We start from the raw sequence: 20,229 nt of genomic DNA on the forward strand, positions 1-20,229 counted from the left end.
GTCCTATACTTTGCGTTATGTTTTCCCTTCTGGTTTAGTTGCTTCTGGTTCAGTGTTTTTTCTTTAGAGCAACAAAAATATTCCTGTAATGGCCAGGTTATTATTTGCGTATAATAAATATATTCAGATCTGCTATATGCAGCTGCTTCTCCCCCCAAAATTGGACATACCAACAGAACTGTACTATTACAAGACACTGGAAGGGGAAACTGAATTCCTGAATTCAATGACTGGTTTTACCACAGACCTGCTGGATGCCCTTAGACAAGTCTGCACCTTTGTATGTCCTCACTAATTAGGTTACAGACTTTCCCAGTGCAGGGACTGCCCCATAACTAGATGTTTGTACAATGCCTGTGACAAGAAGATTCCTCTAAGGTCTGCTGTAAGATTGTAATAACAGAATCAGAATTTGGTTCAGAATAAAGGAGATTAAACATTACCAATCTGAATTTCTGTTAGAAAATAATTTCTTCCCCATTCTGGCTGTGTCAGTTTTCTTCCAATCCTTCACAATCTGACAAGAAAAAATACAAACGAAGCAATCGCACAAGTCACCAGCACATGAGAGAGGAGTCAGCAGGGCATTACATCAGCTGCGGTTTGCTGGGGGATTGTGCCAAGAAGTCTCAGACAGGTTTCCTGGAGGTTTACTAAGGAGTGCCAAGGAAGGCACACAGTACTGCTGATGTGGATTACACCTACTCTACTGTGAAAACAGTTTTAATACCAAATAAATTAGCTGTGGTCAGCCACAAACAGGTGTAACATTGCCTCACTACATTAACCACTCACGTGTTTCCTGATTTCAGAATTACAAGCGGTGACATCACTGCTGGAGATTATTAAACTGAGAAAGGTATCGCACTTCTGTATTAGTGATGACAAAGCCCGACATACTCTGCAACTGGGTAGAACGCTTGTTTATTACAAATTGGCTCTCCCTGCCTACCTGTGGAACGAGACCAAATGAGAAGTGCAGCACAGCCTGCTGGTTTGCATGGGGTCAGCCTTTCTTTCTTGTGTGGCTACCGCAGATTACACAGAAAGCGGGGATTCCCACCGTACCCAGTGCCTAAGGCTGTCAATGTCCTAAGGTCCTCATAGTTACACAGTATCTTTCAGGAGAAAAAGAGACATGATACAACTTGACAAAAAAAAAAAGAGGCAAAAAGAAAAAACCCATCTGGATTAAAAATTGACTTGCAAATATTAAATTGTTAAGAAACATAGTTATTCAATATATTTGGATGCTATGTTGGAAAGCATGTTGCTGGACGGAGATTCAGGTAGCCAGGAATTAGAACTTGATCTCACAATTAATACTCCTATATACCTAAGAGTTACTAAATGAAAAACGCAGATTTTTGGAGATCTTTCTTAACTGTAACTATGCACACGTTTAGATTGCTAGGTGCTTTTCAATAGGTTGGTTTTGATTCCCTCAACAGCATTTTCGTAAATGCAAAATAACTTTTCCCTTTGATTTTCTAATACAAGAGGCAATGGGACAATCTTTTTTGCTACTGTTTTTACTGATGGTAAGAGAACTCTGTATGGGAAAGAATAAACTATACTGTGAAGTACTCATTAAGAATTCTTGATCTGTTTGTAATGAAAAAGATACTCTGCAGGAAATGCCGGAAAGGTCTTGAGCTAAAAAAGAAATGCTGAACGAGGTGTCCTACATGTAGCTAAACCTGTATGCATAACAACACGAGCAATGGTCATGAGCTAGCAATGAGTAGCCCCCAACTTTTTTTCAAAATACTATTATTAAATGAACAAGGCAACGGTTTTTACAAAATACTATAAAATACTGTGGCTTTGTTTTAAAGAACATTTTTTACACTATTTATTGTTCTCTTTTTTTTTTTAAATTTTTGGGGTTTATGTTTTGAAGTTTGTGCTTATCTGAAACCATCAGTCAGACATTTCCTTAAAAAAGTAAATGACTTGGAAGTTAAGATTCTCATGTAACAAACTTTCACTGGGGGTCAGGGTTTTAAGGAAAACAAACATCATGAGATGTGGTGAAACCTTCTAAAATAGAAACCGTGTTGCCAGATCATTCAAGAAAATCTGTCACAATAATATGTGCAGCATACTATCTGCAGCATAAGCATTTATTTACCTACACTTACACTACTGTGTAAGAAAGAGAAAAAACAAGTTGTGTACTACGTAACTGATTCTCATGTCAGCAAATGTTTTTGCTTCTTTTAAGTCAGCGGTTTACTTTTCTTCCACGATGCTATATAAAGTTACTGTAGTAGTCTAGTTTTCTTCCATGATGCTGTATAAAAAAAAGAGTTCTTAAACAACAGCGGGTTATTTTAATGAGATCCTGTCTACTTTACTTGGGTTAGTATTTTCTCTGTCTTCGCTGGGACTGTTCGTGTGGGTCACACAGGATATGGCCTTGAGTGTGGGTGGCGAGTTAAGTATTTTTCCTTCATGTCACTCAATCTTATTTAAGCACCAGATTAAAAATCCTACTCATCCATTTTGCTAAGCTTACTAGCAGCATGTACCAGTCTTCATGCTCAAAAGCAAAAAAAGCAGTTAAAATATACATTCAGGAAAAAAAATGACCTCACACACAGATGTTTCTGGAAGTGCAAGTACCTTGTTTGGAAACCTGATGTGGCAACTAAAAATAAAGAAATAACGAACTGTGGAAAAATTGGGGAAAAAAAATAAACATTTAAATCCAAATTACTAAGGAAATTTAAAGGACTGAAGCTGCAAAAAGACAGAAGACAGTCCTCTGAAATAGAGAAAGAGCATATCAAAGCATAAGTGAAATATTTAGCCACACAGGTGCAAAAGACAACACCCTTCCTGTCATACTGTGAATGTTTTTAACTATTTACAATTACCATGAGTCAGATTTTATCAAAAACAATATCCGCAAAGTTGCAATGCAATTAGTTTCACTCCTCCCCTTTTATGATTCATAATGTAGATTTTCCATCATATTCTATTTCAGAAAAGAGCATTCTTGGTTTTCCAAAGATGTTGATTATTTCAGTAACCCAGCAGAAACATCTGTTCTTGAATGAAGCAGATAAATAAAGCTAATATCTCTGCTCTAAAGAGACAGTCTTATATAGCCTATTATACAATTACAGGGTAAATTAGCTGGTCAATTAAATGGCAGAAGTGCTGCAATCATGATTCTGGCATTCAGGAGAGATCTAGTATGCGCAATCAGACACAACACCTAAACTAGTCAGATATTTCAGACAATTTCAATATAGAAACAGGGACCTTCTATCTCAGCTAATACATACCTTGCACACGCAGGTTTATCACCACCCAAGATGACTCAGTCCACAGGCAATTCCGACAAGATTCAACATTAACCCTCCAAAGGTACACGTCTATTGGAATTATGACTACCTGCTAAAAGATATATTCGTTTACAAAGAACACATTTCTCTGTACTCTGGTAGTGTTCATATGACACTTGGTTTAATGTAAGCATAGACTACAGAAAATCTATCTCCTGCTGCTCCAAGACAGGGTAGGTACAAACACCGCTTTTATGCTGAGAAGGTGCCCTTGATAGTCATTTAAGTCCTTGCCAATATGCTTAACATGAACTGACAATATTCATCTATCCCTAGCCTGCCTCCTACGCCTGGAAGGCTCTTTGTATCTAAAGACAATTCACTGGAGCCTCCTGGAAACATTCCATATCCAACATTAATACAGATATAAACTACTGTTGGTACCATCGTGGCATGTTTTTGTGTGGATAGGAGTATCTGTGGCTGAGTAACAACAAAGGATAAAGTGAGCAGGCCAAACAGCAGTTCCTGATGGTTTTTTGACATGTTATCAAAGCTGTCAGAAAAAAACAGGGCAGTTAATTGGCAATCAGGCTCAATAGTTTTCTCCATCCCTGCAGGCAATTGGCAATTTCTTTTCCAGCTCTTCATTTCAAATTCTGTTTGCCTTGTTTCCACACGCAGCTGCTTCCGTAAGGACAATGGACATTACAAACACCGACTCAAGAGCTTATTTTCTTTTGTTGCTGTTCTTTTTGTCTGGCATTAGGGACACACCTCCTCTGGTGTGTCTGTCCCTGGTGCAACTGCTGCATCATCCTTAAATCTGTTGTTTCTAATGACAGCCAAGCTAGAATAATTTGCAAATACAAGTTGTGCAGAAGAATTACTGTTTTTATGTCAATAATCACCTACTTATTAGCATGTACGATGTACAATGACAAAATATTAAAATTCTGCTTCTCTCACTGGGCTTTGAATCAAACTGTTATAGATTTTAATGCAAAAAAACCAAAACAAACCACAAAACCCATCGTTTAACCTGTAGCATTCCTGTGTCACTTTATCTCAGATTCTTTAAGCCAATGTGGTGGGAACAGAGTAGCTTTCATGCACCGTTAGCCTCTTTTAAACTCTTGCCAGATTAAACTAGGAGTTCTATCCTGTCTCAGAGAGAAAAGAATGCATTATAAGGTATAAGACATACAAAAGGAACTTGAAATCAAGGATATGCATCAGATGTTCCCTTAAATCAGTAAGGGGAGAAGAGAAAATGCTGCTGTATTTTAGCTGAGGAAATGCCAATTAAACATTAGTGAAAAGACCTGCATATTATAAGAATTTAAGCAATGAACTAATGGCCATTGATACACAGAAGATTAGCTTTATATGAATAGACACACATAGGTTTCTCTTGCCTTTTCAAGAAGATAAAACTTCCCACGTTTTTGTTTGCTCTGTTTTCTTTTTTTTTTTTTCCCCCAGCTTACACTGAAAGATCTTTTTACTTCTGCAGAGATTATTCTTGACCCCCAAATATAAAGATGATTAGGGGCTAACTAAATCAATCATTTAGTAATGGGAAAGAACAAATTATTTCAGGTGTTTCACTGTTGGTCTCTAATAAAACAGTGGAGATTAACTTTTTTTTAAACTTACTGAAGATTAACTTTTTAACTTATCACAGTAAGTCTTTTAATCTTTATGACAAAATGATTAATCAATAGGGTTCAGTTACTTTATAATTTTTTTATTATTATAGTTTCTACTGATATAGGATATGGAAAGATAGCTTATCTTTCCCATATCTGTGAAAAAGCTGCAGGAGACATAAATAGGAGAGAATTATACTTCATGTTATTCAAAGCGAAAGTAGTCTCAATTGTGGAAACAGTCCTCTAAACATAGAAAGTAAGAATCTAATACAGCTGTAGAATGATGAGCACTGGGTCTTATAAAGAAAGAAGATACAAAACTAGATCCACTCCTACTCCTAGCAAAGAGGATGCTTGTAAACCTTTAAAACAAGGGAGCACTGAAAGGTCAAAGTAATTAGCTATATAAATACATACACCTGTATATATAAAAATTAAAGATATTTGCAACTGCTGAAGCACATTGCTAATTTTTGAAAGAAGAGGCAGAGTTATAATTATGGTACCAAGTTCAGTTATTAACAGTAGTATGAAGTGGAAAGTTCTTTAAATATGCATATAGTCAGTGTGAAGCTTCACTACTTGAAAAAGTCAGAGGGTATGTTTCTTAGCCTGAGCTATGACCATCAAAGTTTTTAATTACTAGAAGTTAGAGGATAACAATGAAAGAAATGTTATGCTTCACATATAAACTGATAATCCATGTAATTTTCCTCAGTCTTCCATGTACAGCACTACACAGTGAACAAGGCGCAATTTAAGAGGGAACAATTTGGGTTTTTTTTTTGACTTCTTCCAAAACTATATGCACTGATCTTTGCCAGAAGACTATCAAACCAGCCAGAGTGACAAATTTTGTGCCTCCTTATGTAAGGAGGACTCGAAGGTTTACATTTAAGTTAATTATTCACTCTATAAGAATTTATTCAACATAGTACTCAGTAGCAGTAACTCTGGTGAATAATAAAATCAACATTTTCCACTATGCCTTTAAGATAAACATGGGTAACTCAAGAATAAGCCCGTTAAACAATAAGCTGAGATACCTAACTGTTAGACTGGTCATGGGTCTGATCTGACTTCACTTACTATTGTATAAGTACAGAATAATTTCATGAGGCTTAAGGCAGGATGAAGAGCAATTCAATTATAAAGTAGATACATGTTTACTTTAGAAAGATACCTTTTCATGCAAACAAAATGCCTCCAGCTTCCTTCAGCTGCTGAGTACGCAGAATAGCCATGCAAATTCATCAACAGTATCAGTTTCACATAGTTTCCCTCACATGCAACATTCAAGAGGATCCCAGACTGCCTGTGCTTTGTATCGTCACATTCAGCGCTCTCACTGAAAAACATCAACAGAAACCTTACCTATGCCAGAAGGACCATTTCTAGGAAAGTAATTTTGAAAAAATGCTATTGCAGGCAGAGTTCATAGAAGTACCTTTCCTGAAACATTCTGCAAACCTAGCCTGTTTACAGCTTAGCTACACCAACACTTTGGGCTGAATTTGCCCAAACTGATTATCTCACACCATCTGTGACCTGTTCTGGTTTGGTTAAGTAGTTATTTTTCTGAGTTCTACAGGTTTCACCTGCCAGCAGCACAGGGCTGGGAGTGTTTTATGCCCTGTTCTGAAACAGGGATGTGAAATCTGTCTACCCCATATCCACAGGCAAAGCAATGCCTGCTCATACAACACTAACCCAGATGTTCCCTAATTTATAAAACTCATAAAATTGCTGCTTGAATCTGCTGTGTCAAGGATTCTTTGAGGCTGTATTCTTCCATTTCATTTGCACTAAGCATGCTGTAGTCTAGAATAGCAGGTGGGATGCAAGAATTTGCCTCTGCAATTGCTCCTTTCAGCTGCCAAGAGAAGGCACAGCACCTTCCTCTCTTGTTCCAAAGCCCAAGGGGAAAGTAGACTCCAGTCTTCCAACTCCTACAATAGATTACAGGCCACTGCTCCACTTCTCACCTCATTTGCTTTAATACAACACCAAGCTGTGGTGTTAATGAGCTTGTCATTGAGAGCAAATCTGAAATAGCGACATTCTCTGTGAAACCTGGATGCTGAGGTGATACAAGTCAATACCACTAGCCCTGCAGAGCTGTGTGCACGAGTTACTGCTTTCTAACTGTATTTCCTGATGTTTATAAATACAGTAATTCATAACACACTAGTCGTGTTTAGACCACTTTTGCAAGTAACACAGAACAGCAAGGAAGTTAAATTTGTGTATTTCTGCAATATGGTGCGTCCTGGGCTCCCTACCTGTGAGCAAACCATTTCCAGATGAAAAATATATACACAAAGCTGCTTCCATGCAACAAGTAGCTTTTCCTTAGGACTTGAGAATACCAGGCAAATTAGTATTGGAGATAGAAAAGCAAGATTTTTCTCATAGATCTCTTGATAAGAGACAACCCTTTGTTTTTCAGAACACAAAATCAGATTGTTTGCAAGAACAATATACCCCTTAAGCTGAAACAAAATCATCCCAGTTTTGAGATGGGCTTTATGTTTTACTTGACGAAAAATTCAATATTAAGTATTCTGAACTATCTGCATATTTTACGTAATTTAAATATAACATATTAGCTTTCCAATAAATTAGGGAGTACAAAATCAAAGTATACAATATAAAATACTAAACAGTTGTGGCATAATAAGCAACAAATTAAGGGCCACAAAAATAAAGTTTCCCTACAGAGTCTGTAACATGATTAAATTCAAAGAACTCTGATCCAAAGTAAAGGTTGGATACAGTGAATCTGCTAAAGTGGCACTTGCTCTCAGTTTTACTACGCACAACCTTTGCCCTGGTGAAAGTTCAATAACAGCATGCACATGGTATCCAAGCTCTGTCAAGAGAAGTGCAGACACATAAGGAAAATGAAAGCAGAGTAGGAATGTGAATACACTCAAATCATAAATCTTAATTACTTTTTATGCTATCTCAACATCTTTCACTATCAATTTCAAATATTTGTTTCATTCCTCAACAACATAAATAATTAATCAGGAGAAAGAACACAAAAGGCATAAGGACTTAATGTTTAACATAACCATACTAACTATCCACTAATAACAGACTGTTCCACTAAGAAGTGTTTTCAGAACTCCTTGCAAATAAAAGAAGCTTATGTTCTCATGGAAACGAAACGGAATAAACAATAGAGTTGCTACCATCTACAGTAGAAAAGGATGGTCCTATTACGCTCTTTAAAGAAGTTTGAGCCTACTACTTGCAGGCAAACAGCTTGCAGACAGAGCTAAAGGTACACAAGTTTAAATGCCTGGATGACTTCAGAATCAGAAGCAGCCCTTGTTTAGTGCTGCTATAGAAATGCAAGTGTTAGTGCAAACAGAAAGGTTCCTCAAGGTCTCTGTTCCATAGTTCATTACACACACATAAAATCATAGACGTACTTGCTAACATTTTGATTTTACAGTAAGGAAGTCTTGCATCCATCAATAAAACCTGCATGCCATCAATGGCACACAAGGATAGGAAAGAACAGGCAAACACAGTGACAGGAGAAGTGGGACTAGGGAATTCCCTTGGGAGACACAAGATCATGCAGAAGACCTTCCCTTTGTTGACCAAACCATAGAACAAGTGTCTCCTCTAGCCCATTAGAAAATGTACATTTGTAGAAACCACTAGGATTGTAATACCTGTGATCTTTCTAGGTGTGGTACTAACCTTCCCAGTGTATATCATTTTAGTGTTGCTTTAGCTTCCACCACACTGTCCAGAGTCTAGAATAATTTTTACCTTTTACTGACAGAGTTAAAGCTAGTGCTTACAAAGGAAAGTCACAAGTCCTGGTATAAAATCCATGAAACTTGCAGCCCATTTCTGAGAGCTGTGTGGCTTACACTTGAGACACCCATTTTCAGACATATATCATCATATGTGCTTCAGACACATAACATCAGGTCTGCTTCTATTCACAATTAAAGTCACATATATTTGCAATAAAAAATTTTATTCACATTAAGCATTAACATGTTTTCCTTTGGCAGCTCAAGAACACTATTGACCCTGCCCACTACAACTCAAAATAATAACGGTAACAGAAATGAAGCAACCCCATAATCTCATCTTTTTACCCAAGAATCTGAGTTGGGTGTTTGAATATAAATTAAATATTTAAAGGCACTGTTCTGAACGCAAAAATCTTGCTTTTCCATTTTACACATGGCAATGTCTGTATTCAAGTAATCCATGGTTGCAGAGCTACGTTCAAATTAATTAGGAAGGTATTAACAGTTACGATGGGGCTCAGGACAGATTAAGGTGACTTGGTGGAAGAAACTTCTCTACAAATGTAAACACCATAACGTTTACACTGGTCCAGGAAGCATTTGACTGAGCCTTGAACAGAAACCAGATTTGTCTGTCTTTCAACAAGCTCAATCAACTCAATCCACTGTTTCATTTTATATGACCCTTTCTTATCTCCTCTCACCAGCAGTTGTCATTTGCCCTCTGGATGGATCATTTGCTACTCTCCAAAAATCAGTTTGTTATACCCAAGCCTATGTCCCATGCTGACTAGTAATGTGGCTTCCCTGTACAGAAATGTGCTATACCCTCCTTCCTGGAGAACTTCTGCAAGCTCCCATCAAGTACCTCTTCTGCTCTTCCTATTCTATGAGGCTACCCTTGCCTCACTGACCTTGTCCCCATCTCCACCATCTTTACCCATATGAGCGTCTTTGCTTGCGCATCACTTCTGAACGCATCCACCCAGTGACCAGGCAAATGCTCTGTCGCTGGAAGGCCAGAGTTGGCAAGGATCATGCTTTCCAATCAGCATTGGAAGCTGGTGCCTCGGATGCTGCCACCAAAAGCAAGGAAACAATACGGGCTGAACCAACACCACAGCCACCATAGCACAGGATGGCAAACCCAGAAATTGTGGCAAGACAAATGGCTACTAAGGTCAAAGCATCATAGCAGTTTTACCATGCAAACGCATGTTAGATGGAAAGAGTCTATCATTAACATATAGAAAATCTGATGAGAAACTAGGAAACAGTTTGTCATAAAACCCATTTGTTTATCAGTCACTATTCTGAAGAATTATTTTCTTTAAGTCCAAACTTGGTTTCTCTGTGACATTTCATTAAAGCAAACCACACTAAAATATAAATGGAAAGGCTACACTAACAAAAGCAAGTTCATTCAGGCACTCCATCCTCAAGTCAGTCTTTTGTACCTAGGCTGACATTACATATCAAGTTTACAATAGCAAAAGGGAGCAAGTTAAAAGACACACCAGCAAACGATACTTAATCTCTATTTCTCTGTCTAGGTTTACGCACATACAGCTTTTGTTAGTATGCAACTACAATGACAAATAAAAATTGCATTATTTTTATAGGAAACTCCCATAGAAATATTCTTCGATATGTATCTTAGAAAAAAAAAATCCTGAAATTCTTATTGAAACATTTGCATCAGTAAGAATTTTGTCTGTGCACATAGCAAAACTCATGCTCAGAGCTCACACGTGTTGACAGGACCCTCATTTGACAAAGGGACTTTCTGGGTGTCCCAGTACTCTACAAATAAGATTCACAACTTGAGGGTTATACCTTAATTATTCTCATACTTCTTTATTAAACTATAGCACTGCTAGTTAATTAATAAACAGAGAAGCTAATCAGAAGCAATAATCATAACCCCAACTTTTCAGAAACAATCAAGTCAGACCCTAACCAAAAAAAAAAAAAAAGAAATGTCAAAGGGTTTTAAAACTACTCATATGGAATGACATCTGTCTTCTGTTTTCAGATACTTCATGTTATTCTCAGATTAACTTTTCTCACATAATTCCTCAACTCCACAAACTGTGACTTTTGAGAGCATCTTCAATTTTCATGGGTAGCTCAGTCAGATTATGAGAACTAATGATATTGTGGAAGTCACTGACTCACCATCTTCTGGTGTGCCTCTAAATTACAACTTAAATAGCATGTTTCTAAAAGTGGTAGTGCTATTATTTCAAGTAGTTGCAATGTTATCTCCACCTCAGTATTTACAGTAAGGAAACAAAAGTAATCAGAAACATTAAAATACAACAAATAGCACAGGTTTTCACTATCTACCAGCTTCTAGCACAGCAATTGCTACTACCAATTTCACAGGCAAAATTCTGCTGCTGCTGTTAGCAAATTACAATTTCACATGTTATGAGCTTCACAGTTTTTCAGAGTTTGCTGGATTTTGCATTCCATCTACTACAATATGTACTTACCTGCAGCTGTTTAATCTGTTACAATATCACTGATATTTTTACAATATCTTTTGCAAAGCTGTCAGTTTTTGTCCCAAGCCTCTGTTTCTTCCGGATTTGGTGCTGCTTGAGAGGTAGGACATCGAGTACTCTGTTCTTTGCTAAGGAATTTATCCTTCTATGGCATTCCTAACTTCAGAAAAGTATCTTTTTCTTAAGCCAACTGGAACATTATGAACCATTTTTCTCTTCTCCAAGCATGAAAATAACATTTAGTTAGCACGTAATTTAAAAAGCAAAACTATGAACAAAGCTATCGGTGAACAAACAGCCTAAGAGGCAGAAAAGGGGAGGGAGATCTTAAAACAGCACAACTGCAACGCTCCAGAAAACAACTACCTTTTGCTGTGTGCCTGCTCACTGGCAGTCTGAAGTAGGAAACCTCAGCTTGCTACGAATACTAAACCTCCAGCAGAGAGCCACAGGACAACTCTTACTAATGAACTTAGTTTTAAGGTCACCCCAGAAGTTAATCATGTGAAGATCATTAAGAGCAACAACAGAAATGCACATTCATTCTCCTGCCCTCAGCAATTCAATTTACATCCACATATTCTCCATATTCTAGCTCATCGCAAGTACTATATAGTACCAAATAGATGTGTGCTGCCATAATATTCTTCAGCTTTCATTATTAGATGGCAGTATGGCCTCCTGTCACCTGCTAATTCCTCATTCAACTCTACATGGTTCAAAAGATTATTAGAAGATTAGACTGATCACCTACTATACTACAAGCAAGCCAGGATTTTCTGTCATGGAAAATTCATAGGTTATTTTTGTTTTTCTTTTTTCATTGGTCAAGCTAGAGGGAAAAGGAGGGTCTTCGACAATACCTGACAAAAGCAACTGGCAGCATTTCAAAACCATCCACTCTGCAGAGTCCACATATGCATAAATGCTGCCTATTTGCCAGTTCATAGCCTTAAGGAGCTGTGTGCTACAGTGTTGAGAGTAAAAGGAGCACATTAGTAAATCTGAGTAACTAAAAGTAGAGTATTGTTTGTAGCTTCGAAAGTAGAAGACTTATCTGGGGCACACATGAAGTTCATTTGCTGGTACTGTAGTTCCTAATAATTAGGCCAGAAGAAAACATCTACAGTTCTTGTTGTTAACTGTCATTTTTAATCATATTTTGAAGAGCAATTTTTTTAACTAAATTATTCAAAACATCAGCCTTAGGATTCATGTGATTAGGAGATAGCTTCCATTTAAGAATATAAAGTTGTTTCTGATGCTTAAGCAAAAACTTTACCATCTTTCTTACAAACATCAGAGATCAAAATTTTAAAAAACTTCATAAAAATATTGGGTTTAGACAAACTCTTTGATTTTTTTTTTTTTTAAATAGTCTGAGCTGGCAACATGAGTGGACATCCCTATGCATTTAAATTATACCTTGCAACCATGCAAAAAAATCCTGAGTTTAAAAAAGAATGAGTCTAAATATAAAATATAGCCAGGCACTTCTTCTAAAACAAATATCTAACATTTTATTCATCTGCTGCAAAACAATGCATAAAAATGTGCATGATTTTAACATCTGGAAATTTTGTTTCCTTTTTTCAAGTATCATAAAACCATTCATTTTACAAAATAGTGCTAGGCTAGTAACAACCCTTACAAACCTAAAAACGATAGTTTAAAAAAATTACTTGTTGCTTCAAAATTAATGACCTAAAGTCCCATAAAGTGAGAAAGATATGCTTATAGAGTTATCTACGGTCTAGTAACTACAGGGCACAATACTTACTACACAGAAAATTCTGTAAGCTGGTCACGCAGATTACCTCTCTAAGGAGTCTTTTTGTTTAGTTAAACATCAATTCTGAGTATTCTCAAATTTAATATGTATTTACATTTGCTTTGTGTTAGCCATTTTAAAATGTCCCACAATAATGTGACAATCGTTTGCTCTCCTAGCCTGCAGTAAATGCTAGTCTTCCAAAATTGCCAGGTAACAGTCCAAAGTCTTTTCAAACCATGACACTTTCAAAGTAAAATATTAATATTTCTTACACCACTTGTAAGTCATAACACTTGTTAAGACTTTGAGAGCAGATTTCCACATGTTCAGCAAATGAAATATGTAGCTAAAAACTGCCTCTTTGATGATAAAATGATCAACTGTGATCAACTACCAGATAAATCAGCTTGTTGATAAATCAGCTCTTTTACAAAGGCAAAACATGTCTCTGGAGGAGACCTTAAAAGATATAAATTTTATTTCACATAATATTTTAACAAAATAAGCAAACATTTTGGATTTTAAGTTAGCTACAAGTCTGCACCAAGGGGCTCATCCTCCTCCTACTGACCTTCACAAAAACTGAATAACCCTGTCATGTTGTTCACTGTGACTTTACACAGTGACAATTCATGAAAAAACTCATGTTTCCAACTGTCCAAAATTAATGCTCTTGATCATTAAACAGTAACCTATATTTAAATCCCTATTTTTAGATTTCTAAACTCAGCACAGAAATATTTATTGTGCTATTGCTATCAATTAGCAAGCCAATACTGTGCTTACCTTCCATACTTCCATTCAAATATGAGGGACAAGCTTTCCCACTATTACTGGTCTATCTCCCTCTGGTTGAGTAGTTCAGCTGAAAGCAATACAACTGAAGCGACATCTTAATGAAGCACTTCTTAGGTAGCACAGAGACTATAGCAGCACCCAAGTACTCATCCAACATATGCTTATTTGATTGAGAAGGACTGATACAGATTAATCCTATTGAGTTTAAATGCCTTGATCTTAATTTACTTAGTAAAAAGTAGAATGGTAACTTAAAGAATAAACTATATAGCAGAAGAGTTTGTCCCATAGATGAACCACCACAAAAATTATTTCAGGAGGGAAAGCATGCAGAAATGTGGGAATGCAAAAGAAATATGTACTTCTACTACTATAGATAATTTTATAACTTCTGCTTTCCCCAAGGCAGTCAGTCCATCAGACAGAACTTTATTAAAAAGCCCAGCATGGCTGACCCACTAGCTGTCTTTCACCACAACAGGAAGGCTGCCATTTTAGGGTGCAAGCCACCTTACAAAAACAAACATAACACGGAGTGCCAGAAGTAGGGATTTGCTCAGGCATGACAAACAACTAGTCTTGTGTTGCTGTCAAGACTCTCTTGGGAGCAGCTGTAGTAGGACATGACTAAACTACCTTGCCCATGCTGAAGAAGCCAACCAGGAGGTTTGCGTTTCAGGCAGAATGGATGGTCTCCAAGATTTTGGAATTCTTGGAGAATGTACACATTTGTTTTAATTATTATTTTTTAAAATCTCTATTAAAAAAAAAGACTGCATCCCCTTTCAATACTATCTTTATGCAAAAGCTCGGTCAGCCTGACACATATAGCATCATCAAACTGCAAGAGGCAACCGAAATTTTGCCAGGCTTAATTTTATTAGAATGACTGAAAAAAAAAAAAAGTTGGAGTGATTCCCATATACACAATGGAAACTTCCACTTTGCAGTGGCATACCCATATGTACTTTTCAGTTAATGCTGATGAAGTTATATTTTACTTTATTCAAAACATTACAGAGTTCCCAACACTGTAGCTTACAAGGGGTATATATTTTACATATATGTTTAGCAATACGTATCTGGAGATACATAGTAATAGCAGAATAATGAAATCCCTTTGGAAAGATCAAATATATAAATATCAATGATTAAGATGAACAAGATACCAGCTTTTAGAAGGATTTGTCCAATAGGCCTTGAATTGTGAATACAATTCTAAGCACATGATAACTCTCTTTTAAATCAATGGAATTATTGATAGGATTTAAATTTATTCATATGTTATAACATTTTGCTAATTTGGGATGTGAAAAATATTCTGCCCCATACAATTAAGTGGCTGATATAGGTGATGACAAGTAAAGCAAAATATATATTTATATTCAGTTATTAATTGTTTTGTCACTAAATACATCATGTTACCTAAGGGGAAAAAAAACAGATTTAGAATCAGTCAAGTCCTGATGCCACCTTCATCACTGGTGAAAACCACACTACAAGCTGGAAGGACTAGACACATTGCAGAAGTAAAATACTCAGCTCAATGGAAAAGGAGAATTTCATACTACTTTATATTGGCCAACATTTAGGATATGAAAGAACAGAATCTAGTTTCCCTTTGTCATACGGAGATAAACCAGTGCAAAGAGAAATGGCAGGACATGTGGAAACAAAATGGGAGAAAGGGAGAGGTGGAGCTAGAACAACTTAATAAATCAGCAAGACAAAAACATTCCAAATGATAGATATTTTGGAAAACAAAATCCTATGAGGGAACATCTGGATTGAAAAGAAACAGCTAGCTCCTGAAGCTCACAGAGACAAATCCTTTAAATTAGCATTCAAGTAAATATAATCTTGCTGATAACATACAGCCTAATATTTCAGCTTTACTACATGTCAATGTTTTTAATCAGTCTATTCTACCAATGATTATTAACAAGATGAAAGGATGAATACACTAAGTGAACTAAACTGGGTAATAACTGGATCCAGCATGAATTTTTTTTGCTAGTGCCTATTATTATTAAGGAAACATCTGCAAGAGAGCCCTGAAAGTGGGTTGATAATCCTCTTCTCACCAAAAGCATGCATGTAGAAGCACACAATCTGCTTTATGCAAAATTTATTTCTGAGGTTTAGCAGTACCAGTCTCGCTGATGAGCTATTGTGATGTACTACCTTTATTCTCTTTGGACACGTGTATGTAATAGCAGTAACTAAGCAGATGCTCCCGTATAAAAATCTAGATATTCGTCAAGTAATTTACATTTAGAAGTACCAAAACAAATAATAAAGTATATAATAAGGTCACGACTGACATTTAGTATTTCCTGCATGTGGCCAGCTGAATCAAAGCTGAAATCGTGTAATTAGTAATTTTATCACAAACATAATACACTGGAGAATAGAGAAGTCACCCTTACTGTTTCATTTTGCAGCCCTTTTTTAAAGGTGTAGCGACAGCAATGCTTAAAAATCCCTTAATAAAGTGGCAGTTGAACCATTGACAACTGGTTCTATCAGTAACCTGGAACTCCTCATCCATATTGAACTTGATCTGACTAATGCCAGTTGTTGTTTTCATTGTCAATATCCCTTTGCATATCACAACATGACCACTGGTCAACTGTTTCTCAGTGAATGTCAAGGCTGAAATGAGCTAGTGAGACAACATCTTACACAGAGAGCTTGAAACCTGGGGTTGAGATTCAAAAGCATTTGCAGTTGCTTAGCTAGGTATCTTTTCCCAGCACTACTTCTACAATTTATTGTTTCCGTATTGTCTGGCACAGTACAGTGGAGCCTTCTCCAGGAATAAACTTGCTTGCTAGGATCAGATTGCTTTACTCCCTGGTACTCCTGTTCTACATTTAACCCATTTATGTAGACCTGGTGATTTTTGGAGGTTTTATGGCAACAGTTGTCATGGATGTGAAGTTTCACACATCATGGTGAACGTTATGAAAATATTTTATTTAATTAATTACTGCAATAAGAAGGGTAGCAACTAAACATTTCACACAGACTTTACGTGAAGCGTTAAATGTAACGGTACTGGTGCAATTTTTTTAGTTTAGGTATTCCCATATTTCGTGGTGTTACGGTGATGTCCATTGCATTGACACAATCCTCACAGAGTAGTGAAAGCTCCAAGTACGGGGAAAATACTCACCAAGGAACATACGCTCCTCCAAAAGATAATGAATACTGTTCCAACATACACAGGTTTAATTTATTTGACTTCTAAAAAGAGGGTAAAAGGACAAAAACCATGAATCCCCACCTCTCTCCTCCATTAAGTTGGTTTCTACAGTAAGCAATGGAATGAGGAAGCTTGACATTTAGCAGAACTTTTATCAATATTCCCATGCAAAAACTCTGTTCTAGTTCTTAATCTTCCATTCTTAATCAGTATGGAACACAGAACCAGATGGAAAATTATTTCTCCCCACATTAAATCTCTCTTAGAAAGCAACAATTTTCACTGTGAAAATTGTAGCTAGTACAGTTACTCAGATTTTCATTGAAGAAATATTTTAATAAAAGAACCTATGTAATTACAACAGCCAGAACTTTCAAATGTAATTTAAATGACATTTTAAATTAAAACACTGCACAATTTTCTCCTAGCATGAATAGTACAGAGTTTTGCACTTTATTAAGGGATTTTCAAGCATCACTGTTGCTACAAGTTTAAAAACAAATTAATCTCCAGAGCTAATTAAACCATGGAAAAATGTTGCCCAAAAAATCATTATGACCGTTACATTCTTTAATTCTGGATTTTTTTTTTTTATTTTTTAAATCAGCATTTAAGATTCTGAAAATTTTGCCTTGGGGAACTAGATTCCAGGCATCTCGCTCTCATTCAAAAACTATCAACTCAAAGTCTCAATGTTATAACACTGACTTTGGTAGTAAATACATTTCTGCGAATTTCCTCCACAGCTACTAGCCTCAAGAATAATACTTTTCTAGAAATATGAGAAGGCAAGAAACAAGTAACAAAAATATATATACAGGCAACTTTTTAAAATAGTAGTACTTGTAGATAAGCAAAATATAGTCATTGCTGCTATATAAATAATAATGCTAGGTTCCAACAGAATGTATAATCGAACATGTTATATCTCCAAATTACTCAAATTTTACATCATCAGTAGTCTTAAGTATGTAAGCAGGTATATAAAAAACGTGGATAACTGCTTGCAGGACTAGGACCTGTTTAGGTTACATATAGAAATAAAAGACATGAGAAAAGCAGATTTTAATGTTTTATATTTTCTTTCCTCATTTTTTTCTTGTTTTACCTGTTAGTTTTTGCTTAGTAGTTGAATGTACATGTTACACTTTTAGGTTGCTGGCTTCCCTTTGGTCCTTACCACCATTTACCACCAGTTTCAATTTTTCTCTTCTTTTTTTTTTTTGTTTACATCATGAAACAAATATTCAGGACAAGATATAATTTTAATTTGTGCCCCTTCACTCCAGCCACATTGACTAAGCAACGCAGGCACAGATAAAAACAGAGCTTGCCGGAATACACGTTTTATGGTGTACAGGAACAACGCAAAGCGTTCAAAGGTCAGGCAACTACTCTGACAACAATGTTCATGACTATATATGGAAATTAGTCCTCAAGTAATCATACAGACTATGGGGTGTTATTACAGCAGCCATGCAAATGATAAGCCATAAGCACACATTGATATTACATGAAACTACTTCGTATGGTTCAGAGGATCTCCATGCACCATCTTGGTTGCATTTCCTCTGACCACCACATCAGCCTGTATAATGTTCACATTTCACAGTTCATGAAGGCATCAAGGAATACATATGTGCATTTAAATGTCTTAGTATAATCACTTGTGTCTACCTGCAAGAGATGGTTGCAATTTAACTGCAGTCACACTGACCACATGGGGAAACATCTCACATACATCCAGAGTGGAGGAGCCCCAAGAAGAACAGTAATTCTACCTCAGAATTAAACAACAGATGGAACAGAAGTACAATTAACATGCTCTTGTGCTCTGGGACCTGCTGGTCCAAGACAAAGTCACTCAGTGTCTTAAAATAAGTACATTGACCTGCAGAGGCATGTGGTAAAGAAGCAACAAAAGACAAAGAAGATAGAGGCCTGGGTGTGGAAGAATCATGCAACTATAAAGTGAGAGGACTGCCCAAGCGTGTGTGTGTGTGTGCATGTGGAAGTAATGCCAGCTTCGGCAGAAGTCTCGTTAGTGCCACATACGCTGGATTTGATACTTAGCTCTACCTATCTGCATGAATTTCCCCACCAAGTTCTGCAAGCTGCGAGCTCTGCACACCTAAGACTCATTTCACCAATGTGAGAGCTAAACTGGAAGAGAAGATACAGAATGGTCTCAAGGCACACTATTTTCATTAGTAGTGAGTCACTCTCTCCAGTTGGATGATAATACACCTGCTCCTCCTTCTGAGGGTCAAGAAACATAAAAGTATAAAGTAATGGTATAAGGAAGAAATAAGGAGATGAATTAAGAGTTTATTGAGCTGCTTATCGTGTGTTCAAGAAAAGCAAGGAATGAAGTCAGGTGTTTCAGTTGGTGTTTCTGTGGAGAGTTTGGGAAGTGCTAGGTTTTGTGAGTACCCATAAAAATGTTTTTATGGGGAGCATCTAGAAGACTTCTTACATCCTCACAGCAAAATGAAATTGTTGTTATGTGCAGTCTTATGTAGAGTCTTATAAGACCATGGTAGCAGGAGGAACTTGATGATATGGTCAGAAAGCAGTAGATGGGGCTTTGTAACCAGGAAGGAAAAAAAGTCTCCTAGCTTTACTCCCAGTCAAGAATGCAGAGCAGGAGATCTCTCTTTAGTAAATTGCTGAAGTACTTACTACAGAAAAAAGCCTGAATTACATCCTTAGTAAATGCTTAAAGAAACTGCACCGCAAATTTCTATAGCATTCTACCTATGACAAATGGAAGAACTTCTACAGTACCTATGTTAATATGATCTCGTTGCTGACTCAGGAGACTTCCAGGCAAAAGCAATTTTTTTTCATTAAGCACTTTGTGTTCCCCACTTATGCTTTACCACCAACAATAAAAAAAACCCACCCTATGATTCAATAAATCTATCATATTTCTTAAGATTGAAAGCTAAAGAATATAGCCTGCTCAAACTGTCTTAAGATCCCAACAGATATCTTTCTGTCTTTCTTAAACTTATCAGGGATGACACAGGAATTTTAACTCTACATGAAATTATCAAGTAGTGCAATTTACACCTTTCTTAGCGTGACTGCTGTCTCAGGCTGGGAAGTTTACACTCAGAATGCTGTTTTCATAATAAATAGATTTTTTTAAATCAAAATTGTGTAGAAAATTTTATGTTCAAAATAACACTGATAACAAAACC

Source organism: Nyctibius grandis, chromosome 8, assembly GCF_013368605.1.
Source record: "Nyctibius grandis isolate bNycGra1 chromosome 8, bNycGra1.pri, whole genome shotgun sequence".
Classification (NCBI taxonomy): Eukaryota; Metazoa; Chordata; class Aves; order Nyctibiiformes; family Nyctibiidae; genus Nyctibius; species Nyctibius grandis.